Genomic DNA, 12,016 nt, shown 5'->3' with positions numbered 1-12,016 from the left:
ACTGGAGGTGATACAGCAATTCCATTGCTAGAGTTAAAATCAGCACCCATAAATCTTTGTGGAACACCTTTTGTGGATCAGTGCAGTTGTTATCATTTTTGTTATCTCTATGTAGCTGAAATACCCAGCGTTGCCCGCTTGTTTGAGAAAAATATAATTAAAAACAACACAACTTTAAAAATTAAAATAAATTGAAGACTCACTAAGGTGCTTGTCTTGCGGTCTTGTATGTATGTTATCATCCAGTTGACGCCCTGAGCCAGCCAACTCTATTTAATTTCAAAAGCAACATGGGCGCCGTGGTGCTCAAACATAAAGAATGCTGGCAGTCACCTCCAATTTTCCCTCTGGTGGTCGTTCCAAGTGTGAACTGGATGACAACATTCATACAAGACTACATGATCACCCCCCACCCTACCCAGAAGGGGGTGGGTTAGGGCTGATTTCACCCTACAGTATTTTTAGTCGACCAATGAGAAACATGTGTACCAAGTTTCATGAAAATCACTCCAGCTGTTCAGAAGTGATACTGGAACATACATACATGCACACAAACATATATTGACTTTTATATATATAGATTTACTGCCTTATTTTGATTAACTTGAAGTATCTTAACCCTAATTACCACTTTAAAATATTAATCCGATGTACTATATTATTAATATAGTATTAGATTATTGAATTCATGTATTGGGAAACTACTTGATACTTTTATATGTTTTGGCATCCCTTTATCAATACCATCCTCAACTAGTACCCTTTGAATTAAGCACTGATCATTCTCTAAAGCACTAAGTAGCTGACTTCCTAACTTTCCTGGTAGTATTATGGTAAATTTTCCTTATTATCCATTTGGTTGGGAATAGGGAATCTGAAAGAAACTAATGTACTGTATGTAGATTAGATGAAGGAATACGTTAAAATAACTAATCTGTGAATTCTGTTACTGGTTGAAATGTTTGAAACATGATTAAAAAGAATTAAATCAGTCAAACAGATCAAGAAGCAATCTGAAAAAAGACCAGATTAAATAAGTGCTCGTCATGCACAAGTATTCAATAGGAAAAGCTTTCTAAAAGTTGCACATAAAATGATAATGAAATAATCAAGAGTCAGCTGACATGAGATGAGTGCTCCAAATAAAGATGATTCAAAGTTGTGTGCATACCAGCTGACCCAAACCTTTATTTGGACTTCACAAATAGCACTTTTAAAGAACTCCTCACTAATGGCATTTTCATTTGAAATGCTATCAAATCTGAATCACAGCTGAATAATAACAAAAAGGTCTCAAGGTAAAACTGTTGGCTGCTTCTGACTATAAGAAGCAACAGACCTGGAGCTTTGCTAATAAATTAATGCCAGACAATACTGAATCATACTTTGCATGGTTGGTTCAATGCTGAGTTCCATTTACCTTAGAAGTCAGATGTCAGAGCTGGGAATGATGTCACTCCCATTTAGACCACATTTTAGTAGAGCATTTGAAAAACCAATAGGGACACCTCCAGTAAAACCTTTGTTGTTCATGCTTTTTCAGAATAAATACCAGTTGATGACAATATAGCATGTGATTTTTTGCACATACAACTACCTCAGCAACATGTAGACAGATAGAAGTTGGACTGTACTGTGCGTACAACTGATTTAATAAGTGCTAATAAACAGTTTAATACTACAACTTTCACTAAAGTTCATGGTGTATGTTGCTATTTTGGATTGACGTCTTAATCTGAAATTGGACAAACTTGGACTTAATAGACCTTCCCCAAGGTTCTGAGTAGGAAATCCAACTTGTGGGGTTGTTCTGGTTGAAAATTCCAACTAGGAACTTGTAAATTCTGACTTCCCAGTTCAAATGGAGCATAGTATTAGTGTAATGTAAATAATATTTATATTTGTTCACTCAATGCTTCCATAACTCCTTTCCTCTTACATTAATTTATAGTGAAATAACATTCATTTTTTTACCTTTACAGTTAACGTACATCAAGCAGCAGGAGAAGTGATCTGGAATATGAGTGGTTTGTGACTCATTATTATTGGGAATTCAATTTGCTATTAGGAGAATATATCGAATGAGTAGAAGAGTAAAATACACCAGATATAAAAGTTTTGCTCCAAGAAAAACAAGGTTACAAATTCCCCAAAGCTTTTCAATGGGAGATTTTGACATTTCAAAAATGTGTGCAGCTTGCTGTATTCAAGATATCTCAACAAAAACTGACTTGTCTTGACACATTTCCTTGAAGAATAAGTTTCCTGAATATCAACAAAATCTTCCCACTGGCAGCCAAGTTGCTTCACATGGATAGACAGACAGACGTGGCTATCACAGTACATGCTTTTTGTGTTACAATGAGATTGAACCTAAAAATGTCTCAACTCCATTTCAAAAATTCTTCAGAAGAGAGTGAAGTTTATTTAAAAAGACAAGTTGGTTCAGTTTGGCAATAGTTGACATCCTTACATCTTCTGCGTGTAGTTTGCATGGTCTTTCCCACATTTATTTGAGTTTTCCCAAACAGTAGTTCATGCTGGTAGATAGACTAAGTGATGTTCAGTATATCCTTCAAAGTTCTAGTTGTCCTCACAGGTGGCGCAGTGGTAGTGCTGCTGCTTTGCAGTAAGGAGACTGTGGAAGATTGTGGGTTTGCTTCCCGGTCCCTCCCTGTGTGGATAGCGCTTTGAGTACTGAGAAAAGCGCTATATAAATGTAATGAATTATTATTATTATTAGTGCAGTCTATTGGGCTTGGCTCCCATCTTGCACCCGCTGTCGCTGGAAGCACCTCATGGACTACAAACGCATGCAGCTTTACACAGCCTCTCATGCTGAAATTAATGAACCAGTTGATTGGTCTTCTGTCTTGAGAATTTATCTTTAAAGGAGCTCAAAATTGATAATAATGTCTGATAATAATTCAAACAGCTGTTTACCATGCCACATAAAATAAACTCAATAAAAAAATTCCTGAAGAGTCATTCATTTAAGAACAATACCACAAAGTGTTTACCGCTGAGGAAACAAATGTGTGAAAATCTGTGGGCTGCACACATTACTACAGCATTCAGGAAGGAGGATTTGTTGGCATCTTCGACAGGACAAATGCAAAAGCAGTCAAAGCAAACATTCTCAACCTGCAGCACCTCCACAATAGCTCTTAAAGTAAAGAATCACACCAGAAATGAAAAAGGTTGCATGTTAAATAGCCCTCAAATGAAATACAAACAGTATGTGTTATTTTAATTGTAATTCAAAATGCTTGTGTGTCATCAAAGATTTATTAAGGAAAGATTGTGATTGCCTGTTCAGAGTTAGAGTTTGGCCTTAGTAAAGCAGTACCAAGAATTAAGGGCTTTTAAATGTGAAAACAATAAGGGAAGAGATGTAGTTAACTGTAGCTTTGATTTAAAACACAGATTTTTATTATTCTGTTTTGACCTTTTTCTGAAGATATTTTTTCATGAGAAGGTCACAGGAAAACCAAACGCTATCTGAACTGCCTTAAGTGTCGGGCAGCTCACCTATGTACAAACCCACACTCCCTCATAATAGGCCATTTAGGCAACCTGTTTAATAGAGCATGTAAGTGTTTGGGATGTGGGAGGAAAGCCACATGAACAGAAGCAAACTTCTCACACACAGTGAGGAACTGAGCTGAAGTCCCTGGAGACATGAGGCTGCAGCACTAACCACTGTGTAATTGTCCTGCCCACTAGAAAACAGTTTTTTAAAATAAAAAAAACACAACAATTCCGTTTGATGGATGATGCCATTGTTCTAGGAGCTGTCTGGGCTCTCCCCAAGGAGCTCTGAATAAGCTGATTGAACAGCGCTGCTCAATTGCCAAACAGGTCTTTTCAGTAGCACAACCACATGTAACTGTATGCAATTATGCTGCTCTCCTTTGCTTTAATAACTGACCAGAACAGATCTGCTTATAAGCATGGGTACAGACCTGCATAATCTAGCCACCCACGGACAGTCTGCTTTACTCCAAGGGATGTCTTCCATACACATACATAGATCTGCCAGGATCAGCACAATGCCGGTCTGCAAAGAAAATTTCAGTTTGGAACAGAACTAAAGAAATTAAACTTGCATCACTGGATGTTATAGTGACAGGACTTGGTCATTGGAGCATAAAAAACAGCTAATCAGCTAAACAGTAATTCAGTCTATCTGATCAGCTCCTTCGTGGTCTGGAGATTAGAACATACTGCACTGATACTGTATATCTGAATTCAGGCCAGTAACAGTGGTCATGGAATTGTACAGGACACTAACAACAATAAGCTACAAACGTATCCAGAAACAATTTACCACAAGGTAGCATTAAATCTAAGATTGGACTTGAGCCTAGAACTGTATTTTTGTTAAAAAAGTACTTTGAATAACCCGAAACAGTAACAATATGCGATTTCTGTACAAGCTCAAAGTAAAAAGATCCTTTCCTGGACTTTTACAGAAGCATTCTGCCAGTTGTGGACATAAAATAATAATGAACTCATCGTAAACTTGTTAAATAAAGTCATTTTTATCTATAACACCAGTAGCAATAAATCACAATAATAATAAAGGACACTGGTTTGATGTATAATGAACTTGGTATCATCTACCATTTCACAAGCACACAGTCTGTTCATGTAAACCCTGGAATAAACAAATATTTTGACATTTTTGTTGTTATCTAATATTAGCATATACAAACCGCATGAAAAGGCCAAGTGCTTCTCTTGAAAGTTTTGTTTGGTAGTAGAATATGATACTTACTTTAGTTTTCATGTTAGATGTCACTATTGGCTTCTCCATGATAATGTACAGTTTAACCTGTGAAAATGTTTTGACAGCAAGTGCAGAATGAAGCCCAGACAGCACATTATTTCCTGTAACAGGTCCTTCACTTTGGTTTGAAATGATGAGACCTGTTATACAGAGTCAGGTATGTGTGTGGTCTGACTGTGCCTTGAAAGGTGATTGCTTGCTTATTGTGTCTCTGGTGTAGAAACTAAATAAGGTGGGGAGCACAAGACAGAGTGTACTTAAAGGAAGGAACAAATTTAAAGCCAGAGAAGGCAACTATAAAACACAAGTAGAGGAATCCAGAAAACACTAGGGAGCAAGCAGAGTCTAAAGGCAGCACAAGAGGTGAAAACACTAAACTTTACACCGGTGATCAACGCAGAAAGAGATTTTCACCAACACTAATTTTTGCAAACTGCTACAGCTCTGAAAACAAAATGTCCCTCCAATCATATGATAATTATGTGATTAGTGTTGTCCAGCATCACAGTCAGAAGGGTGGGTGAAAGGAGGGGATCTGTTGGGATGGAGTCCAAGCCTTATTTGAACGCGCAGAACATTAAATACTCACCACATGTAAAATGCAGAATCCATTCTACCCCTTTACAGTCTGAGCATAGCTGCTTTTGAAATTGGTCTTGTTCTTGTATTTTTATTTTCAACTTTGACTGCAATTGTACATATTTTATTGCAGAATTATGCAATGGTCTGCACAGGTATAGTGGGTTCAAATCTAATTCAAAGTTTCTTTTCCAGTGAAATGTGGACTTTTTAAAATGTATTCACAACATATATACAGTAGGAAGGATAACATTGTTGGGCGGAGTGGTGGCTCTGAGGTTAGGGATCTGCACTGGCAATTGGAAGATTGCCGGTTCGAATCCCGTAAATGCCAATAGGAACTTTGCTCTGTTGGGCCCTTGAGCAAGGCCCTTAACCTGCAATTGCTGAGTGCTTTGAGTAGTGAGAAAAGTGCTATATAAATGCAAAAATTATTTTAAAAAATTATTATTGTTGATGGCTTCTTAAAATTGGAATAGATGTGGTGATTACTGGTTGTTCTCGAAAATCTTTTAGAATTGACATGATTGTAAAACACTTCCTCTTTTTGTTGCTTTGATGTATTGAGTATAAATTAAGCTACAATACTTAATTATCTGTTGTTAACTATAATACGAGTGTACACCAACTTTGTGCAGTGAATTGTATACTTTCTTAAACAACTTTCAGCTCACAGGCACCTCCATAACCCGTTTATTCACAGAAACCTGGTTTCTGAAATGCCATGTAAACCGTTATTCCAGTTAGAGAAATTGGGTTATTTGCCTCTGAGAAACATGGTTAACAGAGGCAGAAAACTTGAGTATGCGGCTATGCAAACGCTTAACTGGGTTACTGTTAAAGATTTTGGAGAATGCGCATTTCCATTGCACATGGTCAGCCTGCACGTGTATTTGCTTTGCACACATGTTCAGCGGCCTGGTAGAAGAGTCCAAAAGATATACAGTATTTTCAGTGACAAATCTTTGGGCAATCACATTATTCTTTCTCCTGGCAGAAATAATCCGTCTCAATATTTCAGAAACTCCTCATTTGTTTGCATAAACTGCAAGCTCCATTTCTCTACGCAATCCCTTTTCCTGTCTGTAGCAAAAAAAAAGAGCATGGTGCCTACGTATAGCCATTACTACTGACAAATATCAACAAATAAAAACATGGGTTGGCTAATTTTCTTTTTTCTATAACCTCACAAAATTTCAATGAAATCAGTCAAAATGTTTTTGAGATCAGAATCAGAAAAAACTTTATTAATCCTGAGGGGAAGTATTTTGGGGTATTTATTTATTAAAGGGTTTTACCCCTAAATATTAATATAGCAAAATATCCTTTCTTAGTGGATCCACTAAGATGTACCATCCTGCCAGATATCAGATTTTTAACTAAACAGGAAACAGTGTTTTTTTTTTTTTAATGAGTACATTAGTGACTCAGTCAATCAACTGTGCATTATACAGGGATATTCTAATGAGCGGGGCCCTGAGTTATGATGTGTTACTTACATAATAATGAAGCAATAGAAATGAAATAAATACAGCACACCCCTTGATAGATGTGTAAACGATCCAATTGCATTCGGTGTTGGAAATGGTTGCCGCCTTCTTGCAAACACAGATCAATACGGTGCTCCATAATGGCAAAGGTATGCGCAAGCATTGTAGGGGAGATTTCAGCAATTTCCTGTTCAATGTTTCACTGTAACTGTTCCAATGTACAAGGCTTGTTCTTGTGCACTTTTCCTTTCAGCACTTCCCAAAGGAAGAAAAATCCGGAGGTGACAGGTCTGGGGAATGAGGTGGCCATAGTCTCTTTGAAATGATCTGATTGCTAAAAAACTATTCAATTTGTGCCATACTGCCAGCTGATGTGTGACAGGTTGCCCCATCTTGCTGGAAATAACATTCACCGATCTCACGGTCATCCAGTTCACTCACAAATAAGTCAAAAAGGCGATATGCCTAGCTCGCTCTTCCATTTATCCAGGAATACTGTGATTGTTTGGATTGCTTCATTATTAAGACAGTAATACATCATAACTCAGGGCCCCGTCAATTAGAATCACCTTGTACATATTTAGATTAAAAAGAAGATTTTTATTGGCTGATCTTTTGCAAAAAACACGCAACACAACAGAGATTGGTCAGAACATTTCTTATCATTGCACCACTTGAATTAACAGCCCTATCTAAACTTTTTGAATTTGGGAAGCTGAATGAAACTGTTGTTCAAACTTGTCCCATGAAGTTAAGACAACATTAATATGAAACATAATAAAATTATCATGTTTATTTACTTCAAAATATGCTTTTAAAAATTAGATACTGCAGCACCACAAACTTTTAAATGTTGATACTGCTTTCAAAATGTCTCTCTATTATAAAAGGAAATCCTAGGACGAGACTTTCTCAGAGATAATTTCAACTCCTGCGAGAGATAATTTCAGGTCCCACAAGATGAGACTTTTTGCCAAGAGATTTTGACAAGTCCCGCACTCCTCTCAAACATTTACATCAAACATTTACAACCACGCCCACGGTCCAATCACTTCTCATTCGTGTGAATGCTATTGTCAGACACAGTTCCTGCACTCTCAGCTCCAAGCAGGGTCAGAAATAAAAGACAGAGAGAAAAAGACAAAGTAGAACATTGTAAAGAATTCAAAAACATTGGAGTGATACACATACAGAGCAGGTTAGAGATTATGAAAGTACTAAAATTCGAAAGTCTCAAAAAACTAATAGTAAAGATCGCATTAGTGCTAACAAATGAAAATTATTACTCGAAATAACGGAACAGCAGAAAGAGATAGAATTTTTGGACATAGGTGATATGACAGAAGTATGTACAGTAGTTATTGTTTGGCTTTAAACTTTAAGTCGGAGACTTGTAGATTGTCTAATTCATGTTGCCATCAGGGAAAAGTAGTATTTCTTCCCAATGAAGAGGCGTATCCATGAGAACTAAAAGGTTTGTTGTTTGGTGAAAGTGAAATCCACATATAAGAGCGGCAGAGACGCGAAGTGGCTGGCACATAGCACAGGCTATGGGGTTGGCGAACAAAGCGAGTAGGGGGCAAAAACCCCTAGTTTTCCTTAAAATACAAATACCCACTATTAGACTAAAGAATGCTCATATATATTAATGAAGTTCAAAAGTTTTCTTGGCAATTAAGAATCCTGGGAATAAGATTTTTTGGCTTATTTCTCTAAGCATCTATTGCATTTTACATGAACAAAGTACTAAATTGGGTTAACCTAAAGCAAATATAGCATTTGACTTATTATTTCCACAATATCTTTGACATGGCTGATTAAACTCTAAAATTTCTCATCCTGTAACCTTACCCTATACTGTTACTTCATGCAGTTTTTAAACATTTTTCTACAAATATTTTAGGTCTATATTGTTTTGTATCAGGGTGAGCTCATGGAGATTTCATCCAGAGGCAGACAAGAGTGAAGACCTTAGACAACATTTCATTGTTCTATTTGTAAAGCAAAACCAAAATGGAGGCACTCTAAACTATTGGCTACTTTCGTCTTGATATTTGCAAATCATTTTGTAATTCTAGGGTGTTAAGAGCTGATTGTTGCCCCTGCCTAGAAACAATCTAAGAAAATATGCAAACCCATAATAAAAAGAAAGTAAACCAGAAAAGTGAATTTTTTGTTCAGAGGGCAGGCCAAACTGTGTTCTTTAATGGTTTAATTAAATGTAATTTATTGGTGCAAGCTACCCCATGCCTGCCAGTTTGAATAGACATGGGGATAATGAGGGTTAATTGAAGGCTGTTGACTGCCTGATCCATTTAAAGAGCAGTAGTTTCAACTCATTTTACACACATTGGAAATGAAAGAAGGTGAACACCGAGAAGGGATAAATTAAGTTCCTGTATTTTTGAAGTACACAATTAGAGCCTTTTCGCATTTTTTTCTCAAAGTATTCATGAATTTTATTTCTGTACTGACTTACACAAGAAGGGTCTAAGGCAATCATTATAATGTATGTAAATGCAAAAAATAATACAAAGGTAAATTAAATATCATGTGAAAAAAATAAGTGTTAAAATCTAAGGAAGAGTATTATAAAGTAGAGGAGTAAAGTAGCTTAAATCATGTCATCCAGAGGTTAGGAGAGATATAAGAGGGGCACTTCAAAACAGCAAGGGGCTTGGTTAGAGGTGAAAAGCTGACATTTCTAGAAAATTATTTGTAAATTAGTACATGCAAAGCTCTTCAAGTTAAGGTAGCTTTTAAATGGAATTCACTGACTGGCCATGAGCCAATGCAAATGAGACACTCTAGTATGAAAATACAGCAAATGATTGTTTTCTATGACATAGTGGCACGCTAGGTGACACAAACCTAATAATAAAAATAATACATTTTATTTATATAGCACCTTTCCCATACTCAATACACTGTGACTTTGATTGCTGGCTGAGTGACTTCTGGATTAAACAATGACAACATGGCTGAATACTTGCCAAAACCTAAAATGAGGAAATGTCACACTTCACAGTTAGTTATTTATATGTCTACATCCTCAGAAAAGCATGGCAACAAAAAGTTACTTGGAGTTCAGTGTTCACAAAAGAGGAGTGATAAGGTTATTATTTGTACACATATTAAAGGAATGGTTTGAAAAGAGTAGGATTTTAAAATAGTGGTTTACCAACATTAATTCAGGAATGGGTCAACTGCTCCTTAAGTGAATGCAAGGAACTAAGTCTGTCTTGACATTAAAATGCATCCTCAAATTTATCTTGACCAGGGGCCTCATGTATAAACGGTGCGTACGCACAGAAATGTTGCGTACTCCCGTTTCCACGCTCAAATCGCGATGTATAAAACCTAAACTTGGCGTAAAGCCACGCACATTTCCACGGTAACTCATACCTTGGCGTACGCAATTTCTCCGATCGGTTTTGCAGACTGGCAGCACCCAGCGTCAAAGCAGTGCTACTGTTCCTGTGTGATCACCTTTCTTTCTTAGATCCACATTCCTGACGCTGCTTTATAAATACACTGAAACTAACTACATATTGTTTATTAGTGCAGAGCATCTGATTGTAATTAACCTGCAGCAATATAATGGTCCAGGGAATAGCCATAGTATTCCAAATACCATAACTGCTTTAGCGTTGTAACTCTCACTGCATCTTCATCTTCTTTCAGCTGCTCCCGTTAAGGGTTGCCACAGCAGATCATCTTTTTCCATATTACTCTCACTGCACCACTCGGAGTATTTATATCACTGTATCTGAGTGGGGAATCACAGCAGCAGCTGATTGGAAAGAGAAATATCGGTATACAGCATGAAGCAGACGCTGCCTGAGCCACGGCAAAACACTTTATAGAGACTTCCCAGTACGGACTTCGCGGTTTAGAAAAGGTTTCATCCCAAGAACTATAAATGCACTCAATCAGTCCATCAAGTGCTCCTTGTAGAACTGTTTACTTATAAGTACAATTACCTCACTGTAAACTTGCACTACAGTTATAATATTGCACAACCTGCGCCACTTTATAAAGCGTGTATTTACATATGATGACGGTATTCATTTTTAAGATGAAATGCAGCAAAATATGTTGATTATATTATACAGATAAAACTTTAACTTCATTTAAATAATCTGTATTGTTAATAATTAAACATGTGAGGACACGGTGCCGCAGCGCTAGCTAGTTCAGGGATTGTTCCTGCATTGCGTTGTATTGTTGCGCTGACGCGACACTGGAAAGATAGACGGATAGAATAATTAAACATGTACTACGAAGATGTTTCAATGTTCCTTAAAAGTTTTGAAGAATCGGCGTTCTAAGCTTACAGATGGCTTCACATCTATTACAGAGCTGATTGTGTGGCGATTGGGCATTTGGAGAAAGATAAGTAAGGACAGGAATTGGAGGTTAGTACGTTTGAAAGAGACAGTACTTCTGTAATAAATTATTTCATCGAAGGTCGCACATGGTGCAGCAAGACTCTTGCGTGAGATATGAACAATCACTGCGCCACCGTGTTCCCATGTTTAATAACATGCTTTCATTCCTATCATCATGAAAAAGATATCACGTATACATCTCAGTATTTTAATTATTCAGAGAGCTGTAATATCACGAATGTAATGGATTCTGTGTCCTGTCGGAGAAAGAGAAAGAACGGAAGCACGTAGTGATTCACACACATAAAGCACAAGATCAAATACAGAACAAAGCATTGAACGTGCTACTTGAGAAACTAGTAGCCTAAAATAAACGATTTTAAGATGAAGTTTATGATGTTCTACTTTAATGGCAAAATAAACTACGTGCTTAAAGTGGAAATTTCGAGATTAAAGTTGACATTTCGTGCTTTTTTCCCATTGTGTGCCTATTTTTTTTCTTTGTACCCTAATAAGCTTTCATATGACACTCAGACGGTGGGCTACGACTCGCCTTTTCACGGCGACTTTGATATGTGATTTCTTTTTTATTTCGGGCACTGTGCGACTTTGTGAACTTGGATCTTTCGAGTTTCTCCGACACTCTGTCACTCGATCAACTTTCTTTTGTTGATTATACCACAGTTTAAACCAACAAATAGTACGTTTTTCCTTTGCCTCCACTTGGTATTCGCTGAAATTCTTATATTTTCCCCTGTGCTTTT

At 37.0% G+C, this 12,016-nt stretch overlaps 1 protein-coding gene across 1 annotated transcript in view; it reads left to right on the top strand.

The window, feature by feature from the left end:
* Nucleotides 1–12,016, top strand: part of cnih2 (cornichon family AMPA receptor auxiliary protein 2) — a 178,280-nt gene that overhangs the window by 148,059 nt on the left and 18,205 nt on the right. The gene's annotated exons all lie outside the window — the stretch shown is intronic.

This window comes from Erpetoichthys calabaricus, chromosome 1 (assembly GCF_900747795.2).
Source record: "Erpetoichthys calabaricus chromosome 1, fErpCal1.3, whole genome shotgun sequence".
Classification (NCBI taxonomy): domain Eukaryota; kingdom Metazoa; phylum Chordata; class Cladistia; order Polypteriformes; family Polypteridae; genus Erpetoichthys; species Erpetoichthys calabaricus.
Note: the sequence above shows the minus strand (reverse complement) of the source record. Positions and strands in the feature narration are given on the sequence as shown.